General features: G+C 37.7%; 1 pseudogene; it reads right to left on the reverse strand.

Moving 5' to 3' along the window:
* Positions 614–2,629, reverse strand: Gm6757 (predicted gene 6757; annotated as a pseudogene).

Consider the following 26,357-nt stretch of genomic DNA (forward strand, 5'->3'; position numbering starts at 1 on the left):
TTGATTTTGTTAAATAATGAGCAGTCTTTAAACTTGTGTTGGTTTAATAATCAGGAATATAATTGACTATGTGTCATTCCCTCATTTACTAAATGTTGGCCTCTCTTTCCAAGTATCCTCTTCCTACTGCATATGAATGTTCCACAAAACCAAAACAAAATAAAACTTATCATTCATTCTGATGTAAGCCTTTCCAGTAATAAAGGTTAGGATATAGATTCCTAAGTTGCCTATGTACATTTACCACTTTTCCTGACAAGAATAATAGTCAATGGTTTTGCAATTGCTTGGAAGATATGGCATCATAGTTTAATTAAGTAATCAAATTTAATTAAAATTGAGCATGTGCTTATTTCAAGAAGAAAAAATTATATTAAGAGTAAACACATTTATACATTTTAAGATATATTTCTATATTATAATTGTAAATTTTGATCAAAATGCACAGTCTCATTCTATTTTAATAATTATATATGTATAATTTTAATTGAAACTGAATTACACTCCTTTTTCCTTAACTTCCGTCCTTCCATCTATTCCCAGCTATCTTCCTCCAATCTTTCCCACGTCTATCCCCATTCTCTTATTGATAGTCTCTTTTATTTGATTTTTTTCAGGAATATACAAATGTCTTTATTCAAAATTAGAAAATAAATTATCTGTAGGCATGGACAATGAGAGCACTAAACTGTTATATATTGTCAAAGTAAACCAGTAACTGATAGTTATAGTGATCAGCCAGCTTTCTCTTCAGTCACTTTTTTCAGGTGACTCCTCTGAAGTTATCGGTGAGGAATCTGCCTTGAGCTTCCTATCACAGTTTATTGATAAGGGCAAAGAACTATTGTAGGAGTTAGAACATGCCATCTCCTATACTCCCTCCCATTCCACCCCTTGCACCTATTCTAGGGTTCTTCTCTTCTTTAGGATTTTCTGTCACTGCAGCTTAGGCTGTAGTTAGCAAGAAGGCTACCCCAGCAGCATCCAGTAAAGTAGTTCTAATAACCTTTGTTAGATCAATGATTCCCTTTTCCACCATGTTCACAAAATCTTCAAGCACTGCATCATAACCAACTTCTGAGGAATTCTGCAGAATTTTGTCAACTGTCAAAGATCCTTTAACACCTGCATCCTTAGCAATCATCATTGCAGGAATTTTAAGTGCTCTTTTAATAATTTCTATACCTATTTTTTGATCTTCATTAGTAGGCTTTAATGAATCCAAGGCTGAGATTCAACAAAGCAGAGCCTTCTCCAAGAACAATGCATTCTTCAACAGCTGCTCTTGCAGCACTGAGAGCATCTGTAACTGTCTTCTCCTTCATTTCAACATCAATTGTTCCTCTAACCTTCAAAACACCTACTCCATCTGAAAGTTTAGCAAGTCCCTTGTTCAGTTTTCCTTTTTATATTGACCAGTTGTGATGTCTAGCTGTTCAGTGATTTCTTGAATATGTTTTTCAATGTGAACCTTGTCACCTTTTCCTTTCAAAAGCATGGCATCTTCTTTGGTGAAAAGGACCTCTCCAAGTTTTCCTATGACATGAGCGTGAACATCTCCAAGGTTTTGATTCAATCCCTCTTCTCAAAACATTGTACCACTAGTAGCATTAGCTATTATCTTTAAACTGTTTTTTCTGATTGTCACCAAACCCTGGAGCTTTGACTGTTCCAACCTGAAGACAAACTTTTAGCTTGTTCAAAATCAGTGATCTTAGAGCTACTCTATCAATATCTTCAGCAATTATTACCAAGGGCATCTGATGAGCATTAACAATTTTAAGAGCAGATACAATGGACTGGACACTAGAAAATTTCATTTCACTCAACAAAAACATAGGCATCTTGGAATTCACACTTTTTGACCTTATGATGTGTTAATAAAATTCTAGAGAAATATATCCTCTATCAAACTTCATGCCTTCAATAATTTCTACTTCATCATTCAGGATTTTTCCAACCTTCACTGTGATGACACCCTTTCTTCAACCTTTTCCATTCTATCAGAAATGATATTTTAAATGTCTTTGTCTCTATTTCCAGAAATTGTAGCAACCTGAGCAATTTCATCAGGGGATGTCACAGGTTTATATTGTTTCTTAAGTTCAGTAATTACAGCATTAACACCCAACATCACATTTCTTTTGATTTCTCATGGCCCTTTGCTGCACTTCTCAAAGTCCTCCTTGGCAATAGACCATGCCAGAACAGTGGTAGTGGTAATACCATCCCCAGCCTCTTCGTTTGTGTTATTGGCAACAACCTGAACAAGTTTATGTCCGATATTTTTGTATTTATCCTTTATGAAATTGACTTTGGGCCAGTGACCCTATCTTTTATTAATTTGGGACTTCCCCAACTCCATTCAATAAGCACTGTTCTTTGCTTTGACCCCACTGTAACAGCTATAGCATCAGCTAAAAGATCTATACCTTGAAGCATTAAGGCTCAAGCATCCGCACCAAATTTTATATCTTTGGCATAGGCCCAAGTGAGATGAGGAGCCAGTGCTGGGGACACTGGTCTCATCTGGCAAAGGACTGTGAATAGATGAGGCATTTCTGTAGGGCAGCAGTTGGAGAACACTAAGCAAGGCAGGCTGTCTGCGGTGAGTGAGGGACCCAGCACTTTTGTTTGATTATTATTGTGTGTGTGTCTATATACATATGTATATATATATATACATACATATATATATATACATATGTATATAGACACACCCACATATATATGTGTCTATATACATATGTATATAAATATAATTATATATATATGTATGTGTGTGTATACATACATAAACATAATTGTATAAATATAACCATCAAGGTTGAAGATTCAATAAAGGGTTCATCCATGGATAAACTAGTTCTTACTCTCCTGTCATTTGAAGTATTCGCAAAGTGTGGGAATCAATTAGAACTCTGATGCATCTGCAACATCTATGAAACAGCAATAACAATCATGACAAGATACCCATAAAGGTGCAATAAGGTGTTAGTCACAATTTGAACACTTTAGTTTTACTTAAGGGGCACTTAACCAGAGGCAATCATTCCTGGTACTTGAAATCTAGCAGACTTCTCAGGGCATTTAAGGCCATTGATCTCAGATAATAATCTACTACCGCCAATGTGATAGACTAGCATGATTTCTAATTACATTTTAAATTGTATCCTTATACCATAGAAAAGTACAGCGACCACCACTCAAGGATGAGATGTTTCCTTGCATCAAATGAAGGCCCTCACAGAAAACAAAACTAGATATAAGGCAGAGATCACAGACAGAGAGGAGCTTAGATCCCATGTATACATCCACATAGCAGCTCCTGAATCTATGGTTCATGGAATATTCTGCTAGAGGGAATGGAAAGATTTTAAAAACCACATCCCAGGAAGTTAGCAGTTAAACAGTCTCCCTAAGATAAGGCTACATGAACATTGCTGGAGCAATGGCAAGAGCAACAACCATGATAACACAGACCGGCATCATTTCATTAAGCCCTATCTGTACTTATATATTATTTTCTTCTTTTTATATTACTTTTAATTTACACTAAATTTTACACATGTAATAAGCATATTTAAGTAGTAACATGTACTGGTTATATATTTTTATAAATGAGATAACTTTTAAATTAATGTAACCATATATATAAATTTATCATTAAGCAAAACAAAACAAAAAACAATTTATCATTTTTATGAAGTATGTTACCTACTAGTCTTTTGTCTTGAATTTGACAAGACTCACCTAAGGACTTGATTTGGCTCACAGCTTGAGGGTACAACATTATGGTGGGGAATTCACAGAGTCAACAGCAGCTTGCTTTCTCTTTCCATTTCAGTTCAGGCTCTCAGCCTTGGACTAATTGCTACTAACTTTTCAAGTGTGGTTTCCCACTTCAGCTAACCTAATTTAGGCAGTCTCTCACAGGCACTTGAGAGGCTTGTCTTCTGAGATGGTTCTATTGTGTCAAGTTGACAATACTAATAACACATGACCATATCTAATGTTTCTAGAATGTATGAAGTATATATATCACCTCTATTAAATTGTTAAACTTTACTTCATAAAGAATCCCAGAATATGTTTTCTAAGAGAAATTTGAAAGCCAATCATTCCCCTATTTCTCCCTTGTCTCATACCCTTCCTAATCATTATCAACTGATATTCTCTTGCCAACTTCTCTGAGACCAACAAGTTTTAGATTCTGCATCTAAGATAATATACATTTGTTTGTGTTTCATTGACATATTTCATTTACTATAATGACTTATACCTACATTCACATTAAAATAAGATGCAGAATTCTTTTTGTATTTGTAACTGAACCATATTAAATTCTGCATATCAAAATTTCTTTATTGAGTCATCAGTTTTGGAAATATAGTGTGTCATTGTTTCTAGATTTTTGTGAATGATACTTCCATAAAGAGTGTTCATGTTACTTGGACATATTGACATATTAATTTCACTCATTCTGGTTATAAACTTAGTGTAGCCTCCCATAAGCCTAAAACAGGCTAAGCCAGAACCTGACCTTGCTGCCACTAAGAAGATTATCTAGGGTGGAGCCTTCCTACCTAGATCACTCTATTGTTCTGCCACTGCTGCTGTTTCTCTTCAAGATACTGCTAACCTGCTGAGAGGCCCCTGGAGCTATTCTGGAAACTACACAAATCATCTCCTGCAGCTGGTTCCAGGCTCCAAGGATGAACTGGCTGGAATGGACTACCCCCCCCCCCCTTTTATAAGGCATGTTCCTCAACATTAAAATTTGAACTTTGAACAGACTAGCATGTCTTGGTTCCATTGTTTCTCGACTTGCCTAGGCTTCCTCTTTTCTTCCAGATTCCAGGATGCTTTCCAGGCTTGAACCCAGACATGTGAGCCACTGGCCGACCCCAAAACCTTAGAAGTCGTAATACTAGATCATGAGAGATTTTTCTGTTTTTGTTTTTTTTTTTTCTTATATTGAAATACAGTGGAACTTGACCTCTCTTATTCATTTTCTAATGAAAGCAACACACATACATAATTCATGAAAATATTTAAAAAGATATCTCTAAACCTCTAGAAAACCATTCTTTCTAATTTTAAGTATTTTTACTATATACATGCATATTTTCAGTCTTAATTTTACATAAATGTTTAATTTTAATGTATTTTTGTGTGTGTCCAAAATGTTAATGAATAGGAATGATAGCTGATAACTATATTGAGAATGAATAAAAATTCAGAGAAAATCTTGGGAATATGTGACAAGAAGAAGCCCCCTCTATTAGACAAGGGAAAGCAAAACTTCAGAGAAGTAGAGTGAGAATTCCAGTACAACTTCCAACTGCTTAAGCCTATACTAATTTCTCAGCTACAAACATGAACTTTTGTAGTAGTTTCTCCAGTAACTCCAATTCAATAAAAGGTATGCACTGAATCCCTATGCCAATCTTCTTGAGTATCTTTGCATCAATATTCATAAGCAAAATAGGTATGAAGTTCACTTTCTTTGTTGAATCTCTGTGTGGTTTAGGTATTGGAGTAACTTTGGCTTCATAGAATGAATAAAGTGGTGTTCTTTTTGTTTCTAGTCTGTGGAATATTTTGAGGAGTATTAGCTCTTCTATAATGGTCTGATAGAATTGTCCACTAAAACCATCTGGCCCAGGGCTTTTGTTTTGTTGGGGTAGTTTTTTTTTTTTTAATATTTTTTTATTATGTATTTTCCTCAATTACATTTCCAATGCTATCCCAAAAGTCCCCCATACCCTCCCCCCCCCACACTCCCCTACCCACCCATTCCCACTTTTTGGCCCTGGCGTTCCCCTGTACTGGGGCATATAAACTTTGCTTGTCCAATGGGCCTCTCTTTCCAGTGATGGCCGACTAGGCCATCTTTTGATACATATGCAGCTAGAGTCAAGAGCTCTGGGGTACTGGTTAGTTCACAATGTTGTTACACATACAGGGTTGCAGATTTCTTTAGCTCCTTGGATACTTTCTCTAGCTCCTCCATTGGGAGCCCTGTGATCCATCCAATAGCTGACTGTGAGCATCCACTTATGTGTTTGCTAGGCCCCGGCCTAGTCTCACAAGACACAGCTATATCAGGGTCCTTTCAGCAAACGCTTGCTAGTGTTTGCAATGGTGTCATCGTTTGGAGGCTAATTATGGGATGGATCCCTGGATATGGCAGGCTCTAGATGGTCCATCCTTTTGTCTCAGCTCCAAACTTTGTCTCTGCAACTCCTTCCATGGGTGATTGTTTCCAATTCTAAGAAGGGGCAAAGCATCCACACTTTGGTCTTCTTTCTTCTTCAGTTTCATGTGTTTTGCAAATTGTATCTTATATCTCGGGTATACTAAGTCTCTGGGCTAATATCCACCTATCAATGAGTACATATCATTTGAGTTCTTTTGTGATTGTGTTACCTCACTCAGGATGATGCCCTTCAGGTCCAACCTTTTGCCTAGGAATTTCATATATTCATTCCTTTTAATAGCTGAGTAGTACTCCATTGTGTAAATGTACTACATTTTTTGTATCCATTCCTCTGTTGAGGGGCACCTGGGTTCTTTCCAGCTTCTGGCTTATATAAATGAGGTTGCTATGAACATAGTGTAACATGTGTCCTTCTTACCTGTTGGGACATCTTCTGGATATATGCCCAGGAGAGGTATTGAGGGATCCTCCATTAGTACTATGTCCAATTTTCTGAGAAACCGCCAGATTGATTTCCAGAGTGGTTGTACAAGCTTGCAATCCCACCAACAATGGAGGAGTGTTTCTCTTTTTCCACATCATTGCCAGCATCTGCTTTCACCTGAATTTTTGATCTTAGCCATTCTGACTGCTGTGAGGTGGAATCTCAGGGTTGTTTTGTTTTGCATTTCTCTGTTGATTAAGGATGCTGAACATTTTTTCAGGTGCTTCTGAGTCATTCAGTATTCCTCAGGTGAGAATTCTTTGTTTAGCTCTGAGCCCCATTTTTAATGGGGTTATTTGATTTTCTGGAGCCCACCTTCTTGAGTTCTTTATATATATTGGATATTAGTCCCCTATCTGATTTAGGATAGGTAAATATCCTTTCCTAATCTGTTTGTGGCCTATGTTGGTGTAGTTTTAATGACTGCTTTTATTTTGTTAGTGATTATAGGACTATTTACATAGTTTACCTGATCTTGATTTAGCTTTGGTATATGGTATCTATCTAGAAAATTGTTCATTTTATACAGACATCCTGGAAGGCAGGAAGGCTGTAGGGTATGGGAGAGCAGCAAGAGTGCTGGAACTGCCCTGTGCAGAGTTTCAGACTGGAAGAAAGATGCAGATCTGGCAGAGCAGATAGCTTCTCCATCTGCTGGTCTCCATGGCATCCTAGATGGAGCAGCTATTAGGGACAGGGACTCTCACCTGTGTCCCTGTTTAAGGCAGAAATCCTGAGAGACAAGCAGGCTATTGTGTATGGACACCTTTTTGGCAATCTTAGTGGTTCCTGGCTTTACCATATCATGTTATAAATCCATCAAACACATTACTGAAGCCAGTATATCTTTTATCACAAGAGATAGAGAAAGAAATATGGTTACTTAGCAATCTTTTGAGATGTAACTTGTAAGCAACTAAAATTATATATCTGGCCATTTTAACAAATGAAATTTACATATTCAATGCAATCCCCATCAAAATTCCAACTCAATTCTTCATAGAGTTAGATAGAGCAGTTTGCAAATTCATCTGGAGTAACAAAAACAAAACAAAACAAAACAAAACAAAACAAAACAAAACAAAAAAAAAAAAAAAAAAACAACCCAGGATAATGAAAACTATTCTCAAAAATAAAAGAATTTCTGGGGGAATCTCTATCCCTGACCTCAAGCTGTATTACAGAGTAATAGTGATTTAAAAACTGCATGGTACTAGTACAGACACAGGCAGGAAGATCAATAGAATAGAATTGAAGACCCAATTAAGCCACATACCTATGGTCACTTGATATTTGACAAAGAAGCTAAAACCATCCAGTGGAAAAAAAAGACAGCAATTTTTTTCTTTTTTTTTATTAGATATTTTCTTCATTTACATTTTAAATGCTATTTCCTTTCCTAGTTTCCTCTCTGAAAGTGCCCTATACCCTCCCCCTGCCCTGCTCCCCAACCTACCCACTCCTGCTTCCTGGCCCTGGCATTTCCCTGTACTGGGGCATATAATCTTCATAAGACCATCAGGGAAATGCAAATCAAAAGAACTCTGAGATTCCACCTCACACCAGTCAGAACAGCTAAAATAAAAACAAACAAAAACCAAAAACCAAAAAACAACAACAAAAAACCCCTCATATGACAGCAGATACTGGCTGAGGAGGTAGAGAAGGAGGAACATTCCTCCATTATTGCTGGTATTGCAAGCTGGTACAACCACTCTGGAAATCAGTCTGGCAGTTCCTCAGATAATTGAACATAGTACTATCTGAGGCCGCAGCAATACAATAGATGGGATGAATCCCTATGTGGGGCAGTCTCTGGATGAACTTTGCTTCAGTCACAGCTCCATGCTTTGTCCCTGGGCATATACCCAAAAGATGCTCCAACATAAAACAAGCACATATGCTTCACTATGTTCATAACAGTCTTATTTATAATAGCCAGATCCTGGAAAGAACCCATATGTCCCTTAACAGAGAAATGCATATGGACAATATGGCACATTTACACAATGGAGTACTACTCAGCTATTAAAAACAATGACTTCATGAAATTCACAGGAACATAGATGGAACTAGAAAATATTATTCTGAGTGGGTAACCCAGTCACAAACTAGCACACATCGTATGTACTCACCGATAAGTGGATATTAGGATGGAAGTTCTTCGGAATACCCTTGATAGAACTCACAGAACATATGAAGCTCAAGAAGAAGGAAGACCAAATTTGGTATGGATACTACTTAGAACAGGCAACAAAATAGTCCCTGGCTGTACAAGGTCTGAGTTAATGGAGAAGGTCTGGGTTAATGGAAGGTGAGGAAAAAGGAGGGGGCAAGACAAGGTGTAGGAGTAGACAGGGAGAAGTACAGAAGGTCAGGTAATTGACCTGAAATGAGTGGTGTAGCATTGGGTGATGGGGAACTGGGGGTAGCCACTAGAAAGTACCAAATGCCAGGGAAGCAAGAGGTTCCCTGTATCCAACAGGGGTGACATTAGTAAACATAACCAACAAGGGGGATAGAATCTGTAGAGGCCATATCCAGTGGATAGGCATGATTCCCAGTTGAGAAATGGGGCTACCTATCCTTCTCACAATTTTAACCCAGAATGGTTCCTATCTAAAGGAAATGCAGGGACAAAGCATGGAGAAATGACTGAAGCAAAGATCATCCAGAGACTGCCCCACATAGGGATTCATCTCAGCAACAGGAACCAAACACAGACACTATTGCTTATGCCAAGAAGCACTTGCTGACAGGAACTTGGTATAGCTATTACCCTGAGAGGCTTTGCCAGAGCCTGACCAATACAAATGTGATGCTCACAGACAACCATTGGACTAAGCATGGGGACCCCAATGAAAGAGTAAGGGGAAGGACTGAAGGAACTGAAGGGTTTGCAACCCCTTAGGAATTGAAACAATATCAACCAACACCCCCCCCCTAGTGCTCTCAGGGACTAAACCACCAATCATAGAATACACATGGATGGATCCATGGCTCCAGCTGCATATGTAGCAGAGGATGCCATCTGACATCAACGGGAGGGTAAGCCCTTGGTCTTGCAAAGGTTCGATGCCCCAGCATAGGAGAATGCTAAGACAATGAGGTGGGAGCGCAAGCACCTTCATAAAAGTAGGGGGAAGGGAGGATGGGATACAGGGTTTGCAGAGAAGAAACCAGAAAGACGGATAACATTTAAAATGAAAATAAATAAAATCACCCATAAAACTAGAAAGAAGGAAAGAAAGAGAGAGAGAGGGAGAGACAGAGAGACAGAGAGAGAGAGAGAGAGAGAGAGAGAGAGAAGGAAGGAAGGAAGGAAGGAAGGAAGGAAGGAGGAAGGAAGGAAGGAAGGAAAGAAAGAAAGAAAGAAAGAAAGAAAGAAAGAAAGAAAGAAAGAAAGAAAGAAAGAAAGAAAGAAAGAAAGAAAGGAAGATCAAATATATAGGAATGCTCTCTGAATCCAATGATAAAAACAGTCCTCATTTTCTGGAATACGTAGACGAAAAGTACTAAAATTGGCTCTTCTAATTATTTTATTTTTCAATTAAAATATTGCATCATTCTCCTTTCTCCTTGCATTCCATCCAGCCTATCCCATATTCCCCACTTACTCCCATTTCAGCTGATAACTTCATTTTGGTTCTTATTGACACTTACCTACACATATACATATAAATACTGCTTAGTTCATTTAGATGATTGAAAGTTTGACCACTTGGCATCAGAAAAGCAACTCTGAACTCATCCCTGCTTACATTTCTCTGACTAGTACTGGAATCCTGAGAGATTTCCTGCTTCCATGTTAACAAGTCTATTGACATTGTTTCTGTCTCACACTAAACTTTTGGCACTGCATTTGTCTGATAAATTCAGCTTTGATATCTAACCAACGAAAATGTTTCATATAAATTTGCTGAAATAAAATAATAAAATATACATGACAAGTTCTATACTTCTGCTTCTCTTTCAAAAAATCTGAATGAAATAATAATATTTTTCCCCACTCTTCTGTACTGGTGTTAACTGTTCTTTCATTGACATAAGTTGTATATTAACCTGTAAATAACTCTTCAAGAGATTTTTCTCAAGATTAGAAAATCATCTTCTATATATACTCAACATTTTGTTGTAGTGTGCTCTTCTTTCCCTGAGAAAGATCCAATGTTTTACTTGGTATACTTTCTCCTGCCTAAAAAGACAAAGACATTGTTAATTCTCTCTCTCTCTCTCTCTCTCTCTCTCTCTCTCCAAATATATATATATATCTATGTGTGTGTGTCTGTGTGTGTGTGTGTGTGTGTGTGTGTGTGTGTGTGTGTGCATCTGTGTGTGTGCATCTATGTGTGTATTTCAGAGTTTCTGGAGATAAATATCTATATTCATATATGTCTAGCATGTAGTTTTATTTTACTACTTATGAAGGTAAATTTAACTCTAAATGTCTGAACCACTTTTCTTCTTAGTGTTTTTAAACATATTATTCTTTAAAAAATATTTTCTATAGTGAAGAAATCCCTATGGTCACTATTTATATTATACAGGCTGACTGGCCCTGTATTCACCATCTGTTTAAAAATTTACTCTTTACTGCTACCTCATTTTTTTTTTAGAGGAGGGATTTATTAGAAGCATCTTTCTTAGTCTACTCTTCTTCTTCTTCTTCTTCTTTTTTTTTTTTTTTGGAATAATACTGCTACCTTTAACTTTAACAGATTATCTAACAGATTTGCAGGTGTTGATTCATGTTTGTCATATGAGCTTTCCATTTGTTCCACTAGTTGATGCCCTGGAGCCATAATTTTTATGAATGTACAAATTAGTTAACCACTGTTTCTTCAACAGCTACCTTCCGTGTTCCTGAGCAACGCATTACACATACCTTTTACATCTACATCCTATTTCATAGTTTCCTGGCATTCTCTCCATGTATTCATGCCTTATTCCTTCTAATACTTTGGAACATACAGCTTCTGTTATTTTACTCTCAAGGTTATGGATGCCAAATTCTGTTGAGATAAACAAGGTTTTATATTAACAAGTGAAAATTAAAAATTTATATAGTTTAACTTTCATATCTAGAAGTTCTATGTGTTAGTTTATTAGAACTGAGATAACACATAACTCCAGGCCTTGCAGATTTAAATCTCAGAATTTAATTGTCCTTGAATGATTATACAGAACTTTGAAGTTAGTCTAGGATTCAGACCATACTCTCTCTAGGATATCTACATTCAGTTTTATATCACTTTCTATACATAGTAGTTGCTTGGAATTGGTGATATGGTTTCATTACTCTGCTACATGCCTCCATCTTTCCATTGCCTTCCTTCCTGTGTATAAAACTTTGTCGCACATCACACTGGTAATGCATATTTTTGAAATGTTTGGATGATTTAAAAAATACTGCACATAAATAATTTAATTATATCTATGTTATCCATGCTAAATTTTACTTAAACAAATGAAATATTTTTTCTGAGAATAAAAAAAGTCTGTATACATATAAATTTATACATTTAAATAATAAATAGTAAATAGTCCTTTTCAACAAAATGCAACCTTAATTCTATAGAATTTCATGTTCAATATATGTACAACACAAATTCTTGAAAGTCTGAATCTATTATTGCCTACGTAGAAACCACAACTTAATCTAAAGTTCATCATGTGAACATTCCCCGAAACTATTGTTTAAAGCAAATTTTAGGTGGTACTTTGTCAAATAATAAGGTGCATATCCTCCATTGCTAGGAAGCTTGACAGCAAATTTCAACCTTCAAATTCACAATGATGTAAGAGTGTGACCTTTAAGAGATATTAACATTCACAGGAAAGAATATCGACAGAATAAAGATATTTCTAATAGTTGAAAATATATCACAGGAAATTCAATTAAGTTTCAAGGTCATAAAATAATACCTTAGAGTTCGTTTTTTTAATTAGATATTTTCTTTATTTACACCATCCCGATAGTTCCCTATATCCTCCCAAGCCGTGCTCCCCTACCCACCCATTCTCACTTCTTGGCTCTGGCATTCCCCTGTACTGGAGCATATAAAGTTTGCAAGACTTCCTAACGATGGCCAACTAGGCCATCTTCTGCTACATATGCAGCTAGAGACACTAGCTCTGGGGGTACTGGTTAGTTCATATTGTTGTTCCACCTATTGGGTTGCAGACCCCTTCAGCTCCTTGAGTGCTTTCTCTAGCTTCTCCATTGGGGGCCCTATAGGTGACTGTGAGCATCCACTTCTGTATTTGCCAGGCACTGGCATAGTCTCAAAAGAGAAAGCTATATCAGAGTCCCTTGAGCAAAATCTTTCTGGCATATGCAATAGTGTCTGGTTTTGGTCTGATTATGGGATGGATCCCAGGGGCGGGGGGCGGGGCGTAGTCTCTGGATAGTTCACCCTTTTGTCTTAGCTCCAAACTTTGTCTCTGTAACTCCTTTCATGGGTATTTTGTTCCCTATTCTAAGGAGGAATGAAGTATCCACACGTTGGTCTTCCTTCTTCTTGATTTTCTTGTGTTTTGCAAATTGTATCTTGGGTGTTCTAAGTTTCTGGGCTAATATCCTCTTATCAGTGAGTGAATAGCTAATGACTTCTTTTGTGATCGGGTTACCTCACTAAAGAAGATAGCTTCCAGAAACATCCATTTGCCCAAGAATTTCATAAATTCACTTTTTAAATAGCTGAGTAGTACTCCATTGTGTAAATGTACCACATTTTCTGTATTCATTCTCTGTTGAGGGTCTTTAAAAAAATGTATCATTTTCACAGTATAAAATATTTTTATTGGATATTTTCTTTATTTACCTTTCAAATGTTATCCCCTTTCTCAATCCCCCCCCCAATACCCTATCCCATCCTCTTCCTCCTGATACTTTGAGGGTATTCCCCCAAATACCCACCCACCCTGGCAATTCCCTACACTGAGTCATTGAGCCTTCACAGGACCTCTCCTCTGGTTGATGCTCAACAAGGACCTTCTCTGCTACATATGCAGCTGGAGTAGTGGGTCCCTCTATGTGTACTCCTTCTTTGGTAGTTTAGTCTGTGGGAGTTCTAGAGGGAAGGGAAGGGGGTTCTGGTTGGTTGATATTGTTCTTTCTATGGGGTTGCAAACCCTTTCATCTCCTTTAGTCCTTTCTCTAACTACTCCATTGGGGACCCTGTGCTCAGTCCAGTGGTTGGCTGTGAGAATCCTCCTCTGCACTTGTCAGTTTCTGGCAGAGCCTCTCAGGAGACAGCTATATGAGGCTTCTTTCAGTAAGTACTTCTTAGCATGCATAATAGTGCCTGGATTTGGTTACTGTAGGTGTGATGGATCCTCAGGTAGGGCAGCCATTTGAGATTCCTCATTTGAGAATTCTGTTTAGCTCTGTACCCCAATTTTAAATAGTGTTATTTGGTTCTCTGGAGTCTAACTTGAGTTCTTCATACATTTTGGATGTTAGCCCTCTATCAGATGTAGGATTGGAAAGATCTTTTTCCAATCTGTGGGTTTCTGTTTTGTCTTATTGGCAGTACCCTTCATCTTACAGAAGCTTTTCAATTTTATGAGGTCTCATTTGTCAATAGGTGATTTTAGAGCATAAGCCATTGGTGTTTTGTTCAGAACATTTTCTCCTGAGCCATATGTTTGAGGTTCTTTCCCATTTTCTCTTCTATTAGATTCATTGTGTCTGGTTTAATATGGAGATTTTTTGGGAAGGATCTTCTTGATTTAATAAGAGAAAGTTGCAAGATTATAAACACATATTTACCATTGTCATTAAATATACACATGGAGCAAAGAAAGAGTATTGAATTCTATCTGTTCCCTATACATTATTTTTCTTTTGCCAATGTCTACATCTATACAGCATAATCATGAAGAATGTATAAAAAGACTGCATTCAATCTTTAAAGCTAAAATAAATAAAGTTGTTTTTCTTTTTTGTTTTTATTTTAAAGTCAATTTGCTTTTATTTATTTTTGAGACCATTATTTAATATGTTTTGCTTATTTTACACTCACAACTCTTCCTACTTCCACTTTCCTTCCCTTCCTTACCCAACAAAGTTTGTGTTTTATTTTGAGTTTTTTTTTTAATCCCATCAAATCTAATTTGTGCTACTCAAATATTTGTGATTGTTTGTCCTTCTTTGAAGAGTAGTGAACTTAACCAAGGTACATATTCCTAGAAAAAACAGACTCTCCCTTTACCAGCAGCTACTAACTAACAATAGCTCCACTTTCTTTGCTGGGATAGTCTAAGTTATGTTTCCACTTTACTGTTTTAATTCCAAATGTGCAGCTGCATTGATATGTCCAGAAAACACACTTTCCTCATAGCCATTTAGTACTCCTGGCTCATAAACTCATTTACCAATTTCTACAACTGAAATAATCCCAGCCTGGGAAGGAATAGGTATGGCATAGTTGTCCCATTTGGGCTGATCTTCTGCAGTCTTGTTCTCTCTGAGTCTGAACCAACTATGAGTTTCTTCTATTTTTTATCAACATGTTCTACATAAATTGTTTCCTACTGAAAGTTGAGGGATTTATTAATCTCTGGATATACAAATTTATTAAGAGTCAGTTTTGGTATATGACTGTTTTATCTCTGCTTTGAAGAATAATAAGTGCAGTATTGATCAAAATTGCAATGAAGTCCTTCTACAAATTGAAAAAAAATTATTTTAATGTGGAAATTAAAACGGCCCAGAAATTCAACTTAATCTGAACTATAAAATTAAACAAATAACAATGCTAACAAAAATTTTGTTGGCAGTATCTGTATTCATGATTTCAAATTATACTGCAGGTTAATAATAATTAAAACAGCATAATACTGGCAGAAATGACTCATTGTTGATGAAATACAACTGAGAACTGATATAAGGACATGTACCTATGATGACTTCATTTTTTCAGAAAGGCCAACATTGGTCATTGGAGAAAATACCGGATATTTAATAATTGATACTAGTCAAATGTGATAGTTAGATTTTAAAAAGTGAAACTAATTTTTCATCTCAAATTCTACACAGAGCACAAGTCCAATTGGATCGAGAATGTTAACATAAGATCTGATACTCTAATATATAGGGTAATATAATTAAACACAATATTGTTTAGCACAAGAACCTCTGAAAAACAAACCATCTGAACATGTTTTAGTGCCAAAAAATACTGAATGGGCCCTCATGAAATGAAACCAGTTCTTTATAACAAGGAACACCATTAGTAGAGTAAAAAGACACCCTGGCAAAAGAAAAAGTCTTTATAGGTATATGTCTGACAAACATGTAATGTCTAGATTATACAAAACTTCATAAACAATAAACATAATGAAAATGAACAGTCCAGTTTAAAACTACAGAATGAAACCAGAGTTCTCAAGGGATGCAACACAAACATTAAAGTAAAAAATAAATAAATAAATTCTCAATAGTTCCAGTTTCAGAGCTAAATAAAACAATGCTAAAGTTCCATCTTATTCCAGAAAAAAATGTATAAAGAAACAAAATAAAGCAATATGAGATCCCAAATATTGGTGTGTGTGCTAAATTGCTTCAAATTGATTAATTGTAGAATGAACATTCAAAGTCATTTTGTTGAGTGTATAAAATGAGGACCATATGGATGGAAGCTGGAAAGATAACTGTTCTCAACATATTGACAGAGATATTATGAAATCTTTTACTGTTAGATCTAATGTACAATGGTAAAGAATAAACCTGTGTATTTAAACAAGATTACTAAGCAAAGAGGTGGAAAGAAATCCTGGCTCTCTTCAGCCAGAAAATGTGAGGGAAAAACATTTGAGTATTTATAGAAAAACAAAATTGAACTAGCATTTGATTATTTGTGGAGCCTTCAGCCTTTCTAAATTGGAAAAAGAAAATAGGCCAATAATAGTGACTTAAACTTGCTGAAGCTATTATCAAAGAAGCCTAAAAGTATGGCTCAACAACTTTGCTAAAAGCATTAGGCCAGTGACTCATGGATCAAATTACATTTTTCCAGGGTGGACAAGAATAGAAGTGAGATACCTGGGAACAACATCTGAATTACTTTCTTGACTTATGTTAGAAATTTCAAGAATTTATGGGAGATCTACAAGGGTTTGAGCAGACTACACAATAAAACCTATGAACTAAAAGCAGAAAGACCAAAAATGACATGATATTTCTCAGTCACCATATATAAAGGAAATCAACCACTCTCTAATATCTGTTGATATAAATGTGAGCTGTATTTCAAACAGAAATAAAACAGAATGGGGAAAAGGAAAAGAAGAGAAGAAAGAGAATATATGAAAAAGAAACAAGATTGTAAAAAATAAAAGAGAAAAATGTGTGTTCATGACAGAGTTAAGATTAACTCAAACAAATCAGTAGCCTTCCTCTACCAAAAGAATAAACAGTCAGAAAGAATTTAGAGAAAAGATACCCTTCACAATAGTCACAAATAATATAAAATTCCTTGGTGTGACTCTATCCAAGCCAGTGAAAGATCTGTATGATAACAACTTCAGGTCTCTGAAGAAAGAAATCGAAGAAGATCTCAGAAGATGGAAAGGTCTCCTATGCTCATGGGATGGCAGGATTAATAGAGTAAAAATGGCCATCTTGCCAAATGCAATCTACAAATTTAATGCAATCCCCATAAAAACCCGAATTCAATTAGTCCTAGTGTAAGAAAGAACAATTTGCAAATTCATTTGGAATAACAACAACAACAAAAAAAGGATAGCGAAAACCATCTCAACAATAAAACAACTTCTGGGGAGATCACCATCGCTGAGCTCAAGCTGAATTACAGAGCAATAGTGATAAAAACGGTATGGTATTGGTACAGAGACCGGCAAGTAGATAAATGGAATAAAACTGAAGACATAGAAAAGAACCCACACAACTGTGGTCACTTGATCTTTGACAAAGAAGGGAAAACCATCCAGTGGAAAAAAGACAGCATTTTCTTTTTTTATATATAGTTTTATTAGGTATTTTCCTCATTTACATTTCCAATACTATCCCAAAAGTCCCCCATACCGTCCCCCCCCCCACTCCCCTACCCACCCACTCCCACTTTTTGGCCCTGGCGTTCCCCTGTACTGGGGCATATAAAGTTTGCATGTCCAGTGGGCCTCTCTTTCCAGTGATGGCCAACTAGGCCATCTTTTAATACATATGCAGCTAGAGTCAAGAGCTCTAGGGTACTGGTTAGTTCATAATGTTGTTCCACCTATAGGGTTGCAGATCCCTTTAGCTGCTTGAGTACTTTCTCTAGTTCCTCCATTGGGGGCCCTGTGATCCATCCAATAGCTGAATGTGAGCATCCACTTCTGTGTTTGCTAGGCCCTGGCATAGTTTCACAAGAGAGAGCTCTATCTGGGTCCTTTCAGCAAAATCTTGAAAAGACAGCATTTTCAACAAATGTTGTTGGTTCAACTGTCAGACACCATGTAGAAGAATGAGAATTGATCTATTCCTTTCTTCTTGTACAAAGCACAAGTATAAGTGGATCAAGGACCTCCACATTAACCAGATAAACTGAAACTAATAGAAAAGAAAGTGGGGAAGAGCCTGGAGCACATGTGCATAAGAGAAAATTTCCTGAACAGAACACAATGACTTATGCTCTAAGATCAAGAATTGACAAATGTGACCTCATAAAATTGCAAAGATTCCATAAGGCCAAGGACACTGTCAATAGCACAAAATGGTAACCAACATAATTACAAAAGATCTTTACCAAACCTACATCTGATAGAGGGCTAAAATCCAATATATACAAAGAAATCAAGAAGTCAGACTCCTGAGAACCAAATAACCCTATTAAAAATCGGGTACAGAGATAAACAAAGAATTGTCAATCGATGGATATGGAATGGCCAAGTAACACATAAAGAAATGTTCAACTTCCTTTGTCGTCAGGGAAATGCAAATCAAAACAACCCTGAGATTTCACCTCACACCAGTAAAAAATGCTAATATAAAAAATTCAGGTGAAAGCAGATGAAAGTGAGATATGGAGAATGAGGAACACTCATCCATTGTGGATGGTATTGCCAACTTGTCCAACCACTCTGGAAATCAGTCTGCTGATTCCTCAGAAAATTGGACATAGTACTACCTTAGGACCCAGTTATACCACTACTTGGTATATACCCAAACAAGTCTCCAACATATAAGATGGACACATGTTCCACTATGTTTATAACAGCCTTATTTATGATAATCAGAAGCTGGAAAGAAGTGAGATGTCCTTCCACAGAGTAATGGATACAGAAAATGTGGTACATTTACACAGTGGAGAACTACTCATCTATTAGAAGCAATGACTTCTTGACATTCGCAGGCAGGTAGATGGAACTAGAAAATATTATTCTGAGTGAGGTAACCCAGTCACAAAAGAATACACATAATATATACTCACGGACAAGGGGTTACTATGCAAGAAGCTCAGAATACCCACGATACAACTCAAGACTGTATGAAACCCAAGAAGAAGGAAAAAAAAAAGTATGGACACTTCCATCAGTCCTAATAAGAAAGGGGAAGTCTTGTGCACATCTGCTCAAAGCAGACGCTGCAACAGGATCCTTCTGCACACGTTCATTGGGAGAGCTTGATTGCAGAGGAGAAGAGACCCTGAGCCCAGAAATGTTGCTGCTTACACAGGCCTAGGAGTGACGTGTCCATACCTGATTGGTTATGCTACCAGTACCTCATTAATATGCGTTGGGCCAGGCAATGACTCGGCAAAAAACTCTTATGCACATGCGCACATTGGTTGTTTACCCATAATCATGGGCATCGGCTTAAAGAAACCAGCGCCATCTTGTAATGGCATTTGTGGCTTCCCACATCCCCCCCCCCCTTTTTGTTTTAATAAGATGAGGCTGGACTAGGCCTGTGCAATTATGTCCATCCACCACGGCTCCTGTTTTAGGTCGTTCCTCTAATGTCACGTCTTACCTGTCATAGGGTAACCCTATAGTCACCGGGCCCCTTGTCTTAGGTTGGTCTGTGCATGAGGAAAGTTGCCCGTCTCTGGATACCACAGTGCTGTGTGACAGTAACTGCTAAATGACCTAGGGCGAACTATACAAAAGAGGCCATCCAGAAAATGAACTAGTGAGGAAATCATGATCACCCTATTGCGTGCAATGAGGAAAATTCAGCGATGTGCAAGGGCTGATCAATGATCGTTGAGTCTCTCTCATCCCAGTGCAATGGATCCATAAATCCGTGGGGTGCAAGAGCAGAGAACTCAGATGCCGACTAATTCTTGAGCATAGATAACCTAACGTCAGGGGAGGTGCCGTTTTCAATAGCTAAAAGTGACTGAGTTATAATCACATTGTCACATTTTTGTTGAGTTCTGAATTTGCATACCAACCAGAGCATGAACACCAGTCCACAGCATATGGCAGCACCAAACAAAATCACTCCCACCCATTCCTTAAAGTAAGAAAATGCAGAGGTAAGCCAAGAGGTAAAGTTGCCAACAATGATGGGTTCTATTTGAGTTCCATTAAGGCTTAAAATCTGGCATTAGATGTAAAGAATTGAGGAAACACCCGAATGCGTCAATGGCATGGTTTCAGGAACACAGAGCTCTTCAGTTCTAAATAGTGGGAGCACCCCCAGCCACTGGAATATCCACCTCCTCATAGCTCCGCTTGTTTTGAATTGCTCTGTTCAGCTGCTCTGGGATCTGCAGCTGTTGTCGATGATCCTAAGGAAACACAAACAGACCCTCTCTCCCAAACCAATTGAGAGCGCTCCTCTCTTACCTGGTTCAGCGCCTCATTGCCTTTCTGGAGTTCTGCAACACCGTCAACACTGGTGGGCAATGATTTCTACACCCCTATGGCAATCTGATTCACCTGCTCAAACACCTGTACTGGATATCCTGTCTGTTGTGCAAAGGGACCTTGACCAAACAGCATATTCCTAACCCATGCTGGATTTCCTGCAGCAATGTTAGCCACTTCCTGTTCATTTGCAAATTCAATAAGGAAGGCTTTCCAATCTAAATACTGCCCAGGTGAAAGGCATGCCTTTACCAAGCCTGCCCAATGGGACAGCTTCATGCAGTGTCTATTCAATGCCTCTACTTGAGCCACAGTATAGGAGGCAGTTAAGCCATACGTCCCATGGACTCAGCCAAATTCCTGATTACTTTGAAATCTAGAGGCTCATGATATCTCTGCCCCGCTTGGTCGGTGAAAATAGGACATCCCAGCAAGGAGAATCTAACCCTCTCTCCAAACCTCTGAACAGAAGGTCCGCCTATAGGTGGCTGCCAAGGAGGCATAGGGAGGGGGCGAGGAAGCTAATTCGCCTTCCTCCTCTTCCTCCTCTGGCTTTTATTTTGTTTTGTCCTTTCTGTCTACCTGATAACACTGTGTCTCCTTTCTTTTTCTTTTTTCTTTTTAAGCCCTTCTCCTCTTCCAACATACTTCCTTGTTGCTCTGTAAGGATTTTCTGACCTGTCTTGACTAACTGGCAATTCAAACAGAAACAGAGTCCATATATCAGAACAAACAAGGCCAAAACTATCACACCTACCCACAAAGGATAAATGGGAGAAAAAAGCAAAGCTACACAGCAAGGATCTATTGATCACCACACTGAGGTTATCATAGTTCCTTAACTTGTCCCAAAACCGTGAACCTTAACTTGTCCCAAAGCCGGGAACCTTATTGTCTCAATCCTCCCTTTCCATGTCTTCTCTCTTTCCCTTCTCTCCTTTCTTTCTTTCCTTTCCATTCTTTCTTTCCTTTCCTTTCTTTCCCTTCCTTTCCTTTCCTTTTTCCTTTTCTTCACTATTTCCTTTTCTTTATCACTGATTCCTTTTATTTTTCCTCCCTTTTCTTTTCCTTTTTCTTAAAAAAACATATCCCCCTTGAACCCGGAGATCAATTTGGGAGACTTACCAGTACCACCGTTCTTCAGCTGAAGAGTTCTGAATCCAGGCAGTCGGATCCTTCTCAGCAGTCTGTTTTGCAGGAACACTTCATTACCACCGTCTCCCGGCTGAAGAGTTCTGAATCCACACAGGATCCTTCTCAGCAGTCTGTTTTACGGGAACACTTTATTAACCACTCCTTCCACGTGATGCAGTTCTGAATCCTCCCTGTAGCAGGGGGTCTTCGCTTGTGCCTAAAGATATTTCTTTTTCCAGGATGCAGTTCCCGGGTTTCGGCACCACTTCTTGTGCACGTCTGCTCTCGACCAGCAAAGCAGACACTGCAACAGGATCCTTCTGCACACGTTTGTTGGGAGAGCTTGATTGCAGAGGCGTAGAGACCCTGAGCCCAGAAATGGTGCTGCTTATATAGGCCTAGGAGTGACATGTCCATACCTGATTGGTTATGCTACCAGTACCACATTAATATATGTTGGGCCAGGCAGTGACTCGGCAAAAAACTCTTATGCACATGCCCACATTGGTTGTTTATCCATTACCATGGGCTTCAGCTTAAAGAAACCAGCACCATCTTGTAATGGTGTTTGCAGCTTCCTACAGGGAAGAAAATAATCATGGGAGATAGAGAAAGAAGGGATCTGGTAGGGAGAGAGAGAGTGTGAGGGTAAGTGGGGGCATGATCAGATGTGGGAGGAGATAGTCGAAAAGTAGAGAGGGTCAGGAAATTGAAGAGTTGTGTAGCAGAGGAGGGTGGGGCACTGGCTGTAGCCATTGGAAAGTCCCAGATGCCAGGGACCCAAAAGGTTCCCAGCACCCAACTGGGACAACATTCACTGAAAGAGCCAACAGAGGAGACAGAGAACGTGTAGAGTCCATATCCTGAGGATAGAAATGGCCCTTGGTTGAGGGATGGGGCTACACACTTACCTCAAACATATTAATCTAGAATTTTTCCTGTCAAAAGGAAATGCAAGGAAAGAGTGGAACTGAGACTGAAAGAAAGGCCATCCAGAGACTGCCTCACCTAGGTATCTATTACAACTGCAGACACCAAACACAGACACTATCGCTGATGCCATGAATCGTTTGTTGACAGGAGCCTGGTATAGCTGTACCCTAAGAGACTTTTCCAGAGCCTGATCAATATAGATGTGGATGTACTCAGCCAACCATCATACTGATTGTAGGGACCCCAATGGAAAAATTAGGGCAAGGACTGAAGGAGATAAAGGGGTTTGCAAACCCATAGGAAGAACAACAATTTCAACAAACCTGACACCCCAGAGCTTCCAGGGACTAAACCACCAACCAAATAGTTCACATAGAGGGAACCATGGTTCCAGCTGGATATGTAGCAGATGAGTGAGCAAGTTGGGGAGCACCTTCAGAGAGGCAGGGGAGGGGGAAAGGGTAGGGGGCTTGTGAAGGGGAAACTGGAAAAGGGGATAACATTTGAAATGTAAATAAATAGAATAACCAATTTAAAAAAGTACCTTCCCTCAGCACAACTTAATACCTCACCTATTTCATTTTTCTTGATTTTTGAAGGATATAAAATCCTGTTGCCAGTTGGATGAAGAACACATAGCAGTGACAAAATTAGTCACAGAAATCCTTAAGTTTCTAGTTATGCTGTCTGAACACATTTATTCTGGGGGAAAGTTTCTTTAACCAATGATTGGCAAAGACAGAATTTGAGAATAAATATATTTTGTCTATTATTGAAATAAAATTCACAGACTACAGTCTTTTTATGGAAATAAAAATATATGTACAATTGTAGGATTTAGAGAACCTGTTTTTGAAGAAACATGCTTTATTCAATATGTAGAAATGTTTAAAAATATGAAAAAAATGAAGTTACTATAATATCATACACATATTTACATTGACTTTTTTAACAGAGAGAACTTTCAAGGAATAATAATGAGTGTCTCTAAAACTGTATCATACTATATTATGATAGAAATTTAAATGGAAATGACAATATCATATCAAACTATATTCAAAAGTGAATAGAAATGATAATGTTTAACATTGCCTAGGTCCTTTAATCTTTTGTTTTGTTTTGGGTTTTTTTTTGTTTTTTTTAGTTTTTAGTTTTTTGAGACAGGGTTTCTCTGTATAGCCCTGGCTGTCCTGGAATTCACTTTGTAAACCAGGCTGACCTCGAACTCAGAAATCTGCCTGCCTCTGCCTCCCAAGTGCTGGGATTATAGGCATGCACCACCATGCCTGGCATTTTTTTTTTTAGATCCTTTACTCTTAGAAAAACACAAACATTAAGATGTACAAAGCTGAAAAATAAAATCTTGAATACACATGTAAAATTACATGCATATATATGTTCACTCCCACAGTTTCCTATATATATGTTCATATGTACACATTGGGATAATCTTTAGCTATACAAAAGGAGAGTCTATGTCTCATCATATCCTTGTTAGACTTGGAAGAATTTTGTTAATGGAAATTAGATTGATACTGAAGGGAATTTATCACATAATCTCATTTATATGCTGTATCTAAAAAGTAAAAAAATCCATAAGTAGAGTTACAGAACAAAGCAGGTCCAACTACTATGTGTTATTCAGAAGGAGAAGAGTAGGAAATAAAGGACCAAAGATTTGAGAATAGTAAGGGTCAAAATAGAATCTTGGAAACTAACATAGCACATATGGGCAAGAGTTGATAAAGTTGTATTGTGTCAGAATAATTTTGAGAGTTTAGTTGCTTTCATCACCTAAAGTAACTATGTGACCAGGAAGATGTGTTTATTCTCTGTATTGAAGTTACTGCTGTTACCATCTATGAGGAACATCATACCTTAAAGCTGAATTATATGTAGCCTCCAATGAAGCTGCTAATTTGACTAAATATCAATGAATCTTTTTTTCTCTCTTGAAAGATGTGTGTCTGTGTGTGTGTATGAGCATATGTGTGTGAGTGCTTATTTATATAGATAGCATAAAGCTAGAAAAAACAATTTCTCATTATCCGTTTCTTTAATGTGGATGTACTGAGAACAATCTTTTCAAATTCCCAATAGCTCCTACTGTCTTGATTCCTCATGGTGGACTCTACCATATACATTGAATGTGTGTGTGTGTGTGTGTGTGTGTGTGTGTGTGTGTGTGTGTGTGTTTATCATATTTAATTAATTTGAAAGAAAGTAGATACACCTGAAAAATATTACATAAAGAAAAATAAGATATTTTAAAAGTCAAAAGTAACATACTTACTGTTATATTCAGATCTTGAGTTTTAATTTCTATATGTTTGAATACATTTATGTTTGGAAGCATAAGTCATGAAAATTGAAAGAAAATCCCTAGGGGCATCCACTTCTGTATTTGCCAGGCCCCAGAATAGCCTCACAAGAGACAACTATATCAGGGTCCTTTCAGCAAAATCTTGCTAGTGTATGCAATAGTGTCAGCATTTGGAGGCTGATTATGGGATGGATCCCCAGGTATGCCAGTCTCTAGATGGCCCATCATTTCATCTCAGCTCCAGACTTTGTCTCTGTAACTCCTTCCATGGGTGTTTTGTTCCCAATTCTAAGAAGGGCAAAGTATCCACACTAAGATCAAAAATTCAGGTGACAGCAGATGCTGGCGAGGATGTGGATAAAGAGGAACACTCTTCCATTGTTGGTGGGATTGCCAGCTTGCACAACCACTCTGGAAATCAGTTTCTCAGAAAATTGGACATAGTACTACCGGATGATCCCACAATACCTCTCCTGGGCATATATACAAAAGATGGTCCAACTTTTAATATGAAATTCTTAGGCAAATGGACGGATCTGGAGGATATCATCCTGAGTGATGTATCCCAATCACAAAAGAACAAACATGATATGCACTCTCTGATAAGTGGATATTAACCCAGAAACTTAGAGTACCCAAGATACAATTTGCAAAACACAAGAAACTCAAGAAGAAGGAAGACCAAAATATGGATACTTCATTCCTTTTTAGAATGGGGAACAAAATACCCATGGATGGAGTTATAGAGACAAAGTTCTGAGCTGAGACAGCAGGAAGGACCATCCAGAGACTGCCCCATCCGGGGATCCATCCTATAAATGGTTGCTTTATTCCTTGCTTTGTTATGATCATTCCCTTCTGGAATAAGAATATATACTCTGTGCCATTTTATATTGTAAATATTAACTATTTTTATTTATTCATTTACATATTATTTACATACTTATTTTAAATGATCTTACAGTTTTCCCTGGGTCAGATTAAACATGGACTTCTGACCTTCAAATTATTATAATTGTTAAAAACTTTGAGGAGTAAAAAAGTTATAGTTATGATTTCAAAATGGTAAGTTTGGATATCCAGTTGATGAGGGATAGAACCATTTGTCTGTTTGTCAACTGGTTTTGGAGTCACCTAGGAAGTAACACACAAGCACACATGGGAGGAGTTATTTTGCTTCTAGGAATGCCTGTGAGGGATTATGCTGATTAGGTTAATTAAAGAGGGAATGTCCACACTAACAGGCTGATTAAATTTAAGACCCCATGAAAAAAAGAAAAATCTAGGGAATACAAGCATTTGTCACTGTCTGCTTCCTAACTGTGGAGGCAGTGTGAGCAAATTATTCAAACATATGCTGCCTCCATTTCTTGTCATTGTGGACTCTTCCCTGGAACTGTGAGCTAGCATTAGCACTTTCAACTCTAATTCATTTTGTT

The sequence above is a fragment of the Mus musculus genome, chromosome 1 (assembly GCF_000001635.26).
Source record: "Mus musculus strain C57BL/6J chromosome 1, GRCm38.p6 C57BL/6J".
Classification (NCBI taxonomy): Eukaryota; Metazoa; Chordata; class Mammalia; order Rodentia; family Muridae; genus Mus; species Mus musculus.